The sequence below is a fragment of the Aulonocara stuartgranti genome (genome assembly GCF_965226115.1).
Source record: "Aulonocara stuartgranti genome assembly, chromosome: 22".
Lineage (NCBI taxonomy): Eukaryota > Metazoa > Chordata > Actinopteri > Cichliformes > Cichlidae > Aulonocara > Aulonocara stuartgranti.
This window is the reverse complement of record NC_138957.1, coordinates 4,823,436-4,837,286: the sequence shown is the minus strand read 5'-3', so window position 1 is coordinate 4,837,286 and position 13,851 is coordinate 4,823,436.

Sequence of the window (13,851 nt, the reverse complement as noted above, 5' to 3'; positions counted from 1 at the left end):
CTTCAAATCAAACATAGCAAATTTTGCAATTACCAGAACTTTGACTGTCATGCTAGTTAGTTGATTTTCGGGAAAATTTGCAACTTGCCAAGCCTTTAACTGCACATGATGCTCACTTTGTCCACAATGAAGATGATAATTTTAATACAAAAACACCCAACCCAGTGTAATGTGTGGTTGTACCTTCAATAACAGAAAACAGGCTTGTCACTGTTAGCTTGCTAGCTAGCTTCGGTACCAGATGCAGCAGGAAGATGTTTCTTTCTGCTGCATCTGAAAATTGGTTGGCGGTCTCTCTATTTCCACTACGTAGACAAGATAGTAGCAGCTGAGGTTACCATTAAAAGTGTATAGCCTTTCACGCTTGGCTTTTTTACTGCATATTGTAGTAATCATACAGAGAGTAGCCATAGTCGTTAGCATTTATACATTTAGAAATATTATCTTAACTATGGAAGTATGTGAGTTCACACAGCTAACTAAACTATGGCTGTATTCCAATTCAGGGTCTGCAGCCTCAAAGTATGCAGCCTCAACGATCCTCAAGAGCCAACTTTGCAGACATGTGGCGAACAGTAATGTTTTAATGTTCTTCGTTATTAAACATTTGCACATAAATAAATGACATAATATTCAGTACTTACTTAAAGTTTACTCTTCGGGTGCCCCTCTTCCACCGTTTTTTTCAGCAAAATTATCCACACCCACCGCTGCGCTATGCATTCTGGGATATGTTGGGCCACGAAGTCTACACCGCCACGTCCTTGAAATTCAGGGAAATGAAGGACGCATTTGAGGGCCGCATTTTGAGCAGCCTTCAAATTGGGACAGCCTTCGTTGCGTTGCTGTGACGTAATCGGTCTTAAAATGCAGCCTTTAAGGCTGCAGACTAGGGCTGGGTATCGTCACTGATTTCTAGAATCGATTCAATTCCGATTCACAAGGTCCCGAATCGATTCGATCCACGATTCGATTTAATTCGATTCGATTCGATTTAAATCTGGGAAATTTTGACAGTCAGAAATATTATAATTCAGATCAGTACATTTACATATTTTTGTATCAATAAAAAGGAAGCTGACACTCGCAAGACTTTATCAAAGGTGTGAGCGTCACAGCAGATGCTTTTGTGTCAAAGTAGCTGAAGATAAAACACAGAAAAACATGAAGGTGATTTTCCTGGCCTGGATTTTATAAAAATATTCTGCAGTACATCAAAAACGAAAGAAAACCATTAATCAACATATGAACATTACCTCTGAAGTTACAGCGGTTTTATTAGAGACACGGTTAAGCGTTTTGCATTTTGAATAATTTTAAAAAGTTTAAATTTATTCAGTATTGAACAGCAGAAATGAGGTTTTCTTTTCGGAAGAATGTAAAAGGGAAAAAAACAGCGGCTGACAGCGCTGTAAACAACAGTAGACTTGTCAGTGCGCCCCAGGGTGGCTGTGGCTACAATGTAGCTTGCCATCACCAGTGTGTGAATGTGTGCGTGAATGGGTGGATGACTGGATATGTAAAGCGCTTTGGGGTCCTTAGGGACTAGAAAAGCGCTATATAAATACAGGCCATTTACCATTTACCATTTGTGTAACAAGCAAGCGAATAATGAAGAAAGGGAAACTGTTCTTGAAGTACAGAGAGAGAGAGAGAGAGAGAGAGAGCTGTGCATCGCGGTGGAAGCAAAACAGTAAAAGTCAGAGTGAATTCATGACGATGTTTATGTGAAGCGTTTGGATCTTCTTCTGCTGCTGGTTCGGTCAATATTGTTTGGAGAGAGATCAAACTAACAGCTTTAGAATCGGCTCATAAAGGGCGTGAACAAAAAGCGCGGACCCGCCGACAGATCAGAATCAGCGAGCTGTCGGCTTTCAGCCCCGACCGTGAGAAAGGCGACATCTCACTGATTCTGATCCGCGGGTCGCGCTGTGTGTTTAAGTCTGTGCAGAATCCGTGTACCTGGGCCCTGTTTCAGGAAGCCGGTTTAGTGGAAAAACTGAGTAAGTATACCCTGAGTTAACGAAAACTCTGGGTTTTCGGTTTCACAAAGCGAGTTCAGCTGAAGCCTGAGTGAGTCACTATGACGACACACGCCGTGAAGCTAACCTGCCCCCTAGCAGGTTTACTACAACTAACCCTGACTGTCTCCGCCCCTTTGTCGGAAACCTGACAGTAGGAAGTGTCGGACATGGCGTGCCACTTCCTTGAAGAGCCAGTAGATCGTGAAGCCCAAATTCTCCGCAGAGCTCTCCGCCGGGAGAGAGTGATCAGAGCGCGTATGGACATTTTATCATTTCCTGATGATTTCCTGTGTGAACGTTACCGTTTCTCAGCACAATCTATAATTTATTTGGATAACATCCTCAGGCCATATATTACGCATGTGACACATCGCGGACATCCTCTCAGTTCTGTACATATTATTTGTATTGCACTTCGGTTTCTTGCAAACGGGAGCTTTCTGTATAATATTGGTGACGCTGAGCACGTTTCCAAGGCTACCGTCTGTCGGGCAGTCAGGAATGTTACAGTTGCACTGAAACGTCTCCTGTACTCGTTTGTGGTGTTCCCCGGTCACAGACCCACAAGATTTATCAAAGAGGGATGCCACAAAATTGCAGGTATCAGGATGACCAAAACTTAATGTATGATGTGGTGATACTTGGACTACTACTTAAATTGCACATTTATTTTCAGGGTTCCCAGGCGTGATTGGCTGTACAGATGGCACTCACATTCCAATCATTGCTCCTTCAGTAAATGAAGGAGACTATGTGAACAGGAAGTCTTTCCACAGCATTAATGTACAGGTACATAGTTCCCTGTAGCATTTCAAACTAACAAATTATTTCATTATAGTAATGGATGCTAATTTGTGTTCTCTGCACTGTGAAGATCATATGTGATGCTGCCAACATTATCACAAATGTGGAAGCCAAGTGGCCAGGCTCTGTCCATGACTCACAAATATTCCGTGAATGTACACTGAGCACAAAATTTGGACATGGTGAGTTGAGAATACTTTAAAAAATATAAAGACCAATTGCTTCAGGGACATTTGAACTGAAGTGTATCCTTCTGTCTTAGGAGAGTTCACTGGCTACTTGCTTGGTGATAGGGGGTATCCATGTTTACCCTATTTGCTTACCCCTTACCCTGACCCTGAACCGGGCCCACAGCAGTGATATAATCTGGCTAATTGCAGGACAAGAGCCAGAATTGAAATGACTATCGGAATGCTTAAGGCCCGGTTCCAGTGCCTGCAAAGACTCAGGGTCACCCCAGAAAGGGCATGTGACATTATTGTAGCATGTGTGATTCTTCACAACATTGCCACAATTAGAGGAGAACACTGTCCTTCTGAACCAAACATCAGCAGTGATCCAAACCATGAACATCCTGACCCTCCCACGGACATACAAGATGGAAGAGCAGTCAGAGACACCATATGTCACAATCATTTCTTTTGACCCATCACCTCAACATGTTGAAAGAAGAATAAACAGATTTTTTGTTCAACTGGCTTTATTGGTCGCCTGTATTTCCTGTACACAAAGTATTAAAAGATGTAAACCTCATAAAGTGTCTCTGTTGCTTCCTCCTCTGTAACAGCTGTCAATGTTTCTTCATTATTTTCCTGTAGTAAAGAAATAGACAACATTGCTGTTCTACTGTAAACTCATATAATCTGTGGAGTATTAAGAGTACTCATAACTGCATGTTGGTCTGGCTCAACAGGAGGCTGCACCAGATGCAGTACACCATCACCATCAACTGATAGAATATGAGGTTTATACAGGTCACTTATAACTTACAAGGGACCAAATGGCAATTAACAAACATACCAATCACCTTACACTTCATTGTCATTATGCTCTCAAAGACAACCAAGGCTGAGGGAAGGCAAAATCAGTCGGAAAATAACTTCACTACAAAATAATCCATTATGGTAAAGAGTTTATCAAATGAATGTGTCGCACTGCAAAGGTGACTGTGAAGAAAGGATGTATGCACATCATGTATTATTTTGAATTTACCCCTTATGTAGGCACTTGTGTCTTGCGGGGTTATTGACTCAGAGGATGTCCCCGCAGAGATGCCTTCGGCCACAGGGCGCCCACTGTTTTGGCTGAGGGCCAACTGCTCAGCCTCTGTGAGTGGTGGTGGTGGAGGACCCCCACCTGTTTTTCGGGCCTCCGCTTTTTTTCTGTTGGCTATAACGGGCCACATTTGAGCATACAGAGTAAGCAAATATGTACTTGTAATGTGCTCAGATAATTTCAATAAGTGCTTACAGAAAGAAAATTAATGTAGCCTCTAACTGCAATTGATTTACATGGGACAAACAGACCAAGCACTATGGCTCATAATACAATTACACCTTACCTGTTTGGACTATATTTTTATATTTCATTTTTACTTGCTGCCAGGAACGTTTGGGGCCTGTTGGGTTGCACCTGCGCTCACATCACATCACAAAATAAAATGTATAAAATAACAAATAAAATAACATATGATAAAATAACGTGTTAAATGGGTGGAAATCCCTCGATCAATGTTTAAATTAACACTCACGCATTGACTCTGTCGGCTATGTTTTGCCATGCATGCTTTTGCAGCTGTGGCTGTGTTACTTTTTTCCGCGGAATTTGCATGTTATCGGCATATGCTGCCATCAGAATTTCGGCCTCAAGCGCTGTGAAATACATTGACCGCGCCTTCTTTCCCTCCGTCTCCATGGTGACTCGCTTAATCTGTGCTCCGCTTATCAGGGCTTTATGTATCCTCGTCCGCGCGCTTCACTTGGGGTTAAAGCAACTCTGCGTTGACTGAACTAATTGTTATCAGCCTTTCTGAAACCGAATATTCCGAGTTGGACAGTTCGGGGTTACTCAACCCTGAGTATCGTTTTTCACTCTGAGTTTTCCAAACCGGCTTCCTGAAACAGGGCCCTGCTCTCATTTACTGTCTTAACTGTTTGGTGGTTCTTGAAATTTTGTGAGATGTCACCAGAGATTCTGGCATTTCGGGCAAAATAAATTTATATTAAAAAAAAATCGATTCAGGATTTTAATGAATCGATTTTACGTTATCCAAGCCAGAATCGATTTTAATCGATGAATCGATTATAAAAACCCACCCCTACTGCAGACCCTGAATTGGGATACAGCCAAGGTGACTTTCTTTTGATGTACCTGCACTAACTTTTCTCATGACAGACAGACCAGAGAAAGCACAGGTGTAAAATGTATGATTGTTGAATTCAAGTTAGCTTTTTGAGTTTGAGGATTCTGGATTCTTATGATAGATATAAGTGGAATCAGTCATACCAGCCAGTTATTTATTCCATATTTAGCAGTGAGTCTGTCACGGCTGCCGAGGCGAGCCGTGTGGATTTAGAAGGAGGACCCAAGATGCAGGCAGTGGATGAGATACCGGTGGTTTTATTTACAGAGGTGTAGTGGCAAACAAACAGTGGGGCATAACAAACAACTAAAGACACCTAAACTGGGAGAACTAAAAATAACAGACCTGGGAGCATATGACAACGGATGATGAATAGCAGAGAGACGCCGACGAGGAACAGGACACCGTTGAACACAGGGTAACAGACTGACACGGAGGAACACAGACGAACCAGCAACAGGCAGGAGAACACACAGGGCTTAAATACACACACCAGTAATCAGGGGATGAGAGACAGGAGGGCAACACAGCTGGGAGGAATCTGGGCTGACGGGACAGGGGAAACGTAAACTGATCACACTCACATACGACACGGACCTTCACAATAAAACAGGAAACTCAGATACATGGAACCAGACAAGACATTGAACTAAACAGACAGATTCACAAACAGATGGGGAGACACCATAGACAGACAGATACAGACGCAGACTCAGAGGCAGATCGAAAATAACACAGAACTTAAACAATCATCTAGAAAATGATAACAAACTAAAAGCGCTGGGTCACCGACCCAGGACCATGACAGAGTCAAACAAAACTTTGTCATGTCATTAAGTTACGTGTGAGCTATTTACGTCAAATGACATGTGAAACAAATGCTGTGAACTAAACATAGCATTTGCAGAGGGATGATGAAATTAATGAAACATATGAAAATCAAAACAATTGTGATTTATGAAATGAAAAGACTGATATTTAATTTTCCTGAAACTATCTTTTTTCATGCGTATCTATATGTTTTTGTGTACAAGAAAAAGAACAGAGAGGTATCTGAGGAAATGAGGAGTAAGTTCAAGCTGAAGTATAAAAGGCCATTTCACGGATCTTAGTGAACCTGGATATATCCATAAAATTAAAACTGACTCCAGACTGAGCAGGGTGAGAATTTGATTGGTGGAAAAAGAAAAAAACAAAAGATACAAAATAACTTCCAAGATCATGTTACAAATGCTTTCTCAATAAAAGTGGACAGCATAGAGGAAAAATGCACATTGACAAACAATGATGCTTCCAGAAACCACAATGCATTCCTGTGCGTTGAACACGGTGCCCTGAATAACTGCAGAGCACACTAAAATTTGTACATTATCAAGGTGATCTGTAGTGAAATACCCTAGATCTGTCTCAGCTGCAGGCCAATTCTCCATCAACAGAATAATGACGTAAAGTATGAATTTATAAAAACGCAACATTAGATTTCGAGTCCTGATTGTAATCGGACCAAACGTGTATGAAAAAAACTGAAACTTTTTTTTTTCCTTATTTCTTTCCTGTTTTTAGTTGAAGCTTAGAGGTTAGCTCCAAAACCAAATTAGACCCCATAGCTCCCTTTTTAAAATGCCCAACTTTACAATATTGCAAAACATGTTTAGAGGCCTGACACAAGCAAGATTTCATTTTTTATAATGTCTAATTTCACCCTTTGTAACAACTGCATATGGGTGCATTTCATTAAAACTCAGTATCGTGTGTCTGGATCTTGATAAGGCTTATATTTAGGGCCACTTTGATTGGCACCCTTGCCAAACAGCTGTCTGCCGGGTCTCACCTCAGCTCATTGAAGTCACTAAAGTGGACCTCTTGGTACCTTCTGGAGCATTTTAATGCAAGGTAATATTGCCTTCAGACCGTTCCACACATTTTCACAGAATTCTGGTAGTACTTTGATGCCAAACACTAATTAGCATGGATGTTTGTCTGTGTGATCTTTTCATCCAAATATGGCCACTTCTGGCTACAAAACACCAACATAAATCCAGACATACAGGAAACCAACAATCCACTGCTTGACCTGCCAACATGGGGTTTGCATTACACAAAACCCAAAGTGTCAAATTGTCACATGATGTGCAAGAGCACAAAAAATGAAATCACACCTGCTGATTTATGCAAATTGACAAGAACTAAATGAGCACATATATGCCTTATACTCACACACTGCTATCATCGTTACTGACATATAGTGGTTAATTGATCCCTCAGCTCTCTTGTTTTTGTCTGGTTGATATTTCCCCACTGCTCATTAGTCTGAGGGAAACACATTGGAGCGCACAGATCAGAGAGAGCTCGCACAATATTGATGACACGATGCTGAATACTCTGAGGACACAGAGGCGAGCAAAGGAGCTTAATTTTCTGATTAGTTAACACCGCGAACGTCCAAAATGTACGTGTATGTGTTTGAGCGCACTCCTGCTTGAGTGACAAAAACAAAAAGACAAAAACATTCATTATTCAGCCGCGAGACAAGAAGACTGAATCCCCTGAAGGTTACCTTGACACAGAAAACATTCAAAACAACCTCAGCCAAGCTCGGAGACAAAACAAAAAGGAGAAAGAGAGAGAGGGGTGTTTGTGTTATTTGTAAAGGCAGCGTGCAACAAGCTAAAGTAACACCATGAAAATCTGGACGCTGCAGCTGTTTTCATGGTTTAACTCGTCTGAATGAGATTTTAATAGGAGGAAGGACACAGTGATAAGCTGTTTTATATGGGTGGTGTCACAGCTTTGTTTAGGCTTATGGGTGCAGTGCAATGCGGTCAGCTCTTCATCTTTGACTGTATCAGCCAGTTTAGTGCTGCCGTCTTCACCATCATTATGACCTTACGGCAAGCTTTCGCCATTCTTCTCTCGTTTCTCTCGTGATGGTAACACTGCTGAAACAGTCCAGCCACATACTAGTTTACCTTGCTTTTCTGTGTGAACATAAATCTTTATGATAAAGTGGGAGAAGAGGATATATCGCTGCAATAAGGATAGTGGAATATAGTTATGTTAGAAAAAAAAAAGTTTGCTTCTCAGTATGAAGAAGGCTTTTATCTGTTTTATTTAAAGCTCTTTTATGTATACTTCATGTATAAGTGTAACCTAAATATATACACGAAATCAATTTCCAGGCCAGTATAGGAATAGAAGTAGCAGCTATGCAAACTAAGCACAAAAAGTAAGGAAATTTGTGTTTGGTTGATATTTTCTGTGTTGCAAAAATGCTTCCTGGAAATAATCTTAAATAGAACTACAATTATGATCTGCTGTATCAGTTGAGGGTTATGAATTATGTGACTAATTTGAGAGAAAGAAAAAAGAAAGAAGATTAAGATTAATCTGATAGTCAAAGGAGCTTGCAAAGAAAAGCGTCTGGACTTCTTTAAGTTGCTTGAAGACGTTTCACCTCCCATCCGAGAAGCTGCCTTTCCTGGACTGCGCTGTGCACATTGAAGAGAATGACAACCTCAACATCGAAGTTTACCGGAAGCCCACACAGTGCAGCGAGGAATGCCCAGACCTCTACATTGGAGAGACCAAACAGCCACTTCACAAGCGCATGGCACAACACAGAAGAGCCACCTCCACAGGACAAGACTCAGCAGTCCATCTGCATCTAAAGGTCAAAGGTCACTCTTTTGAGGATGCCAATGTTCACATTTTGGACAGAGAGGACAGATGGTTTGAAAGAGGAGTGAAAGAAGCCATCTATGTCCACTGTGAGCGACCATCTTTGAACAGAGGCGGTGGTTTACGACACCAACTCTCTGCCATCTATAATCCAGTTTTGAGATCCCTTCCCAGACGCCTTAACGCCCACTCACATCCTGGGCCATCTGACCTCAGGAAATCGCATGATAAGGTGGGGCCAGGTTTCACAATGAACACACCCGAAACTCTGGCTGATTGGGACCCACACCCAGTTTCACACCTTGGCTCCCAGAGTGCTCTGGAATGCACAAAGTTTACAGACTATTAAGGATCAAACCTCTACCAATCTACAACTAATTATAAAACTCTAAGCCTATATAAGTAGATATTTCTAAGCATAAATGACAATCAACAATACAAAACCTAACAAGTACCAGTAGACACTCCTGATGGTGTAACTGAAGAGGCTGTGTATACTCAGTAAACTGCACTTTCCTCGATCTCACACAGTCCTGATTTAGCCATCCCATCTGGAACTCTATCTTATGCTTGGGGTTAGCATCTTGCCCAAGAATATTTGGCATGCAGACTATATCAAACATCAAACCACCAACCTTCCCATTAGTAGATGACCTGCTCTATCTTTTTAAGATACTGTTTGATTGATTGATTGATTGAATCTTTATTTTGAACATGTTGAAAAAGTATAAAAAAAAATAAAAAAAAATAGAATTAAAAGAGACAAATGAACAAAGCAAACAAAAGGAAAACGAGCAACCACAACTCCAAATAACGTCCATGTTCAAAAAGGAGCAGGAAGAAGCATAAGCTTATTTAATCCCACCCCTTTTCCACTATCTAGTATCAATAGACTACAGAAATACCTCCTTGTAATTACATTATATGTTATGTGTAATTTTTTTTTTTTTTTTTTTAATATATACACATATATGTTTCTATCTATCCATACCTACATATATACACACATACGCACATATACACATTTTCAATAACCCCATTAACACCTGTAGGATACACAACCTACAATTTTATATATATTTTATATATATATATATATATATATATTTTATATATATATATATATATATATATATATATATATATATATATATAGACAAACTCCACGTCTCTCTGGACATCCTCCAAAATTGTCTATCTAAGTATCAAAAGTCTGTTAAAGCTGCCAAATCTGCCTTTTTGTCTAGCATTATTATGACTAATAGCCACAACCCCCGAGCACTTTTTAATACTTTTAATTCTGTGATAAACCCTTGCACTACCACTTATAGGGATGCCTCCCCTGCTCTTTGTGATAAATTCTTAAAGAATTTCTCTGATAAAATCTCAGCTCTAAGGGCTTCTCATCCATCTCACCCATCATCAGTTTTAGACCCAGTTCCAGCTTCTGAATGCTTGACTGTCTTTCAACAGTTTGAGCCAGTGTCTTATTCTGCTTTAAAAGATATAATTGATCATCTCAAAATCTCTGGTTCCCCGCATGATATTCTTCCTTCTCGTTTCTTTAAGGAAGCTTTACATGTTATTGGTCCTTGTATCTTATCTCTGCTGAATGCATCATTATCATCAGGTTGTGTACCGTCTGTCTTTAAGCATGCTGTTATGCAGCCTATTATGAAAAAGAAAAATCTTGACCCTAATGCTCTCACTAACTACAGGCCGATCTCTAAACTCCCTTTTATTTCCAAAATATTGGAAAAGGTAGTTCTAAAACAACTTCAGGCCTTTTTAGATGCAAATGGTATTAATGAAAAGTTTCAGTCTGGTTTTAAACCTCGCCACAGCACAGAGACAGCCTTACTTAGAGTTTTTAATGATCTTCTTTTAACTGTAGATTCTGGATATTCTGTGGTCTTAGTTTTACTTGACTTGTCTGCTGCTTTTGACACAGTTAATCACAACATTCTTCTATCAAGATTGGAACATGTTGTTGGTCTCAAAGGTACGGTTTTATCTTGGTTTAAATCCTATCTCTCAGAGAGGTCGTTCTCTGTTGCTATGGGGCAACACTCCTCGGCTTCTGCCCCTATTTATTGTGGTGTGCCTCAAGGGTCCGTGCTCGGTCCTGCTCTTTTCTCTTTGTACATGTTGCCGTTGGGATTAATTTTTAGAAAACATAACATCTCCTTTCACTGTTATGCCGATGATATCCAGATTTATTTACCTTTGAAATCCGATGTGACTGCTTCTTTGCAACCTCTGTTCAACTGTTTGCATGAAGTAAAAATTTGGTTATCACATAATTTTCTTACATTGAACGAGAATAAGACCGAAATCATAGTCTTTGGTAGTCACACTCCGCTAGACCAGTTAGCTGACGCCCTAGGCCCTCTCGCTAGCCATCTTTCGTCCACTGTAAGAAACCTCGGAGTGTTCCTGGATGGCTCTTTTAAACTCGAGAAACAGGTGTCCACTGTGGTAAAAAACAGCTTTTACCAGTTGCGTCAGATTTCCAAAGCAAAGCCGTTCCTTCCTTTAAAAGATCTTGAAAAGCTTATCCACGCATTTATTACATCCAGATTGGACTACTGTAACTCCCTCTACTCGGGCCTCCAACACTCCTCTCTTTGCCGGCTCCAGTTAATTCAAAATGCAGCTGCGCGTCTTTTAACAGGTACGAGAATTCATGAACACATAACTCCAATTTTAGCCAAATTACATTGGCTCCCTGTTAAATATCGTATAGATTTTAAAATTCTTTTGTTCACTTTTAATATTTTGAATAATTTAGCGCCCAGTTATCTTTCTGATTTACTCCATTCATACAATCCCAACAGGGCACTTAGATCATCCAACCATAGGCTCCTAGCACAACCTAGGACTCGAATGAAGTCGAGAGGCGGCCGGGCCTTTGCATCCGTGGCACCCAGACTCTGGAATAACCTCCCCGTTCATATTCGCACTGCCGAGTCTATCCAGTCTTTTAAATTACGTCTTAAAACTTATTTTTTTACTTTGGCTTTTGATTCTGTCTAGTTGGTTGTTTTAGCTTGTTGCGTTGTTACCTATTGTTTGTTGTCCTCTTCTATTGTTTGTTTTAACTGTCTCATGTTTTTATTGACTGTGAAGCACTATGGTCAACACTGTTGTTTTTAATATGTGCTATATAAATAAATTTTGATTTGATTTGATTTGATATATATATATATATATATATATATATATATATATATATATATATATATAAAAACACCCAGCACGCCCCTGCGGGCGGTTTATCCTTCAAGCTCGGGTCCTCTACCAGAGGCCTGGGAGCTTGAGGGTCCTGCGCAGTATCTTAGCTGTTCCCAGGACTGCGCTCTTCTGGACAGAGATCTCCGATGTTTTTCCCGGGATCTGCTGGAGCCACTCGCCTAGCTTGGGAGTCACCGCACCTAGTGCTCCGATTACCACGGGGACCACCGTTACCTTCACCCTCCACATCCTCTCGAGCTCTTCTCTGAGCCCTTGGTATTTCTCCAGCTTCTCGTGTTCCTTCTTCCTGATATTGCTGTCATTGGGAACCGCTACATCGATCACTACGGCCGTCTTCTTCTGTTTGTCTACCACCACTATGTCCGGTTGGTTAGCCACCACCATTTTGTCCGTCTGTATCTGGAAGTCCCACAGGATCTTAGCTCGGTCATTCTCCACCACCCTTGGGGGCATCTCCCATTTTGACCTCGGGACTTCTAGGTTATACTCGGCACAGATGTTCCTGTACACTATGCCGGCCACTTGGTTATGGCGTTCCATGTATGCCTTGCCTGCTAGCATCTTGCACCCTGCTGTTATGTGCTGGATAGTCTCTGGGGCATCTTTACACAGCCTGCACCTGGGGTCTTGCCTGGTGTGATAGACCCCAGCCTCTATGGATCTTGTACTCAGAGCTTGTTCTTGTGCTGCCATGATTAGTGCCTCTGTGCTGTCTTTCAGTCCAGCTTTGTCCAGCCACTGGTAGGATTTCTGGATATCAGCCACCTCCTCTATCTGCCGGTGGTACATACCGTGCAGGGGCCTGTCCTTCCATGATGGTTCCTCGTCTCCCTCCTCTTTCTTGGGTTTCTGCTGCCTGAGGTATTCACTGAGCACTCGGTCAGTTGGGGCCATCTTCCCAATGTATTCTTGGATGTTCCTTGTCTCATCCTGGACTGTGGTGCTGACACTCACCAGTCCCCGGCCCCCTTCCTTCCGCTTAGCGTACAGCCTCAGGGTGCTGGACTTGGGGTGAAACCCTCCATGCATGGTCAGGAGCTTTCTTGTCTTTATGTCAGTGGCTTCTATCTCCTCCTTTGGCCAGCCTATTACCCCAGCAGGGTACCTGATCACGGGCAGGGCGTATGTGTTGATGGCCCGGATGAGATGAGATGCTTGGCTACAAGTTGAACAGCCACAAGGGGCAGTACCCTCCATGGAGAAGGAGGCTAGAGGGCAAGATCAAAGTAGCACGGAGGGAGGTTAGCCAACTAACGGAGTTGCAGAAAGGTGCGACAAATAAGGTGCCTAAGAAATACAGCAAGTTGTCCATACCTGAGGCCTTGGAAACTGCCAAGCAAAGACTCACAGCCTTGGCCAGCCGCTTGAGGAGGTACACCAGAGAGATAGAAGGCAGGAGAATAAACCAGCTGTTCTCCACAGAACCAGCAAAGGTGTACTCTCAGTGGCAAGGGAACAATAAGAGAACAGCACCACCAAGGCTGGAGACGGAGCAATACTGGAAGAGCATATGGGAGAAGGATGCAACCCATAACGGCAATGCTCAGTGGCTAGAGGATCTGAGGGCAGACCACAGCGACCTCCCTGAACAGGGTCCAGTAACCATCACAGTGGCAGATATCCAAGAAAGGGTCTCCAGTATGAAGAGTTGGACAGCACCAGGGCCCGACATGGTTCACGCCTACTGGCTAAAGAAGCTGACTGCACTCCACGAGCGTCTGGCAGCAC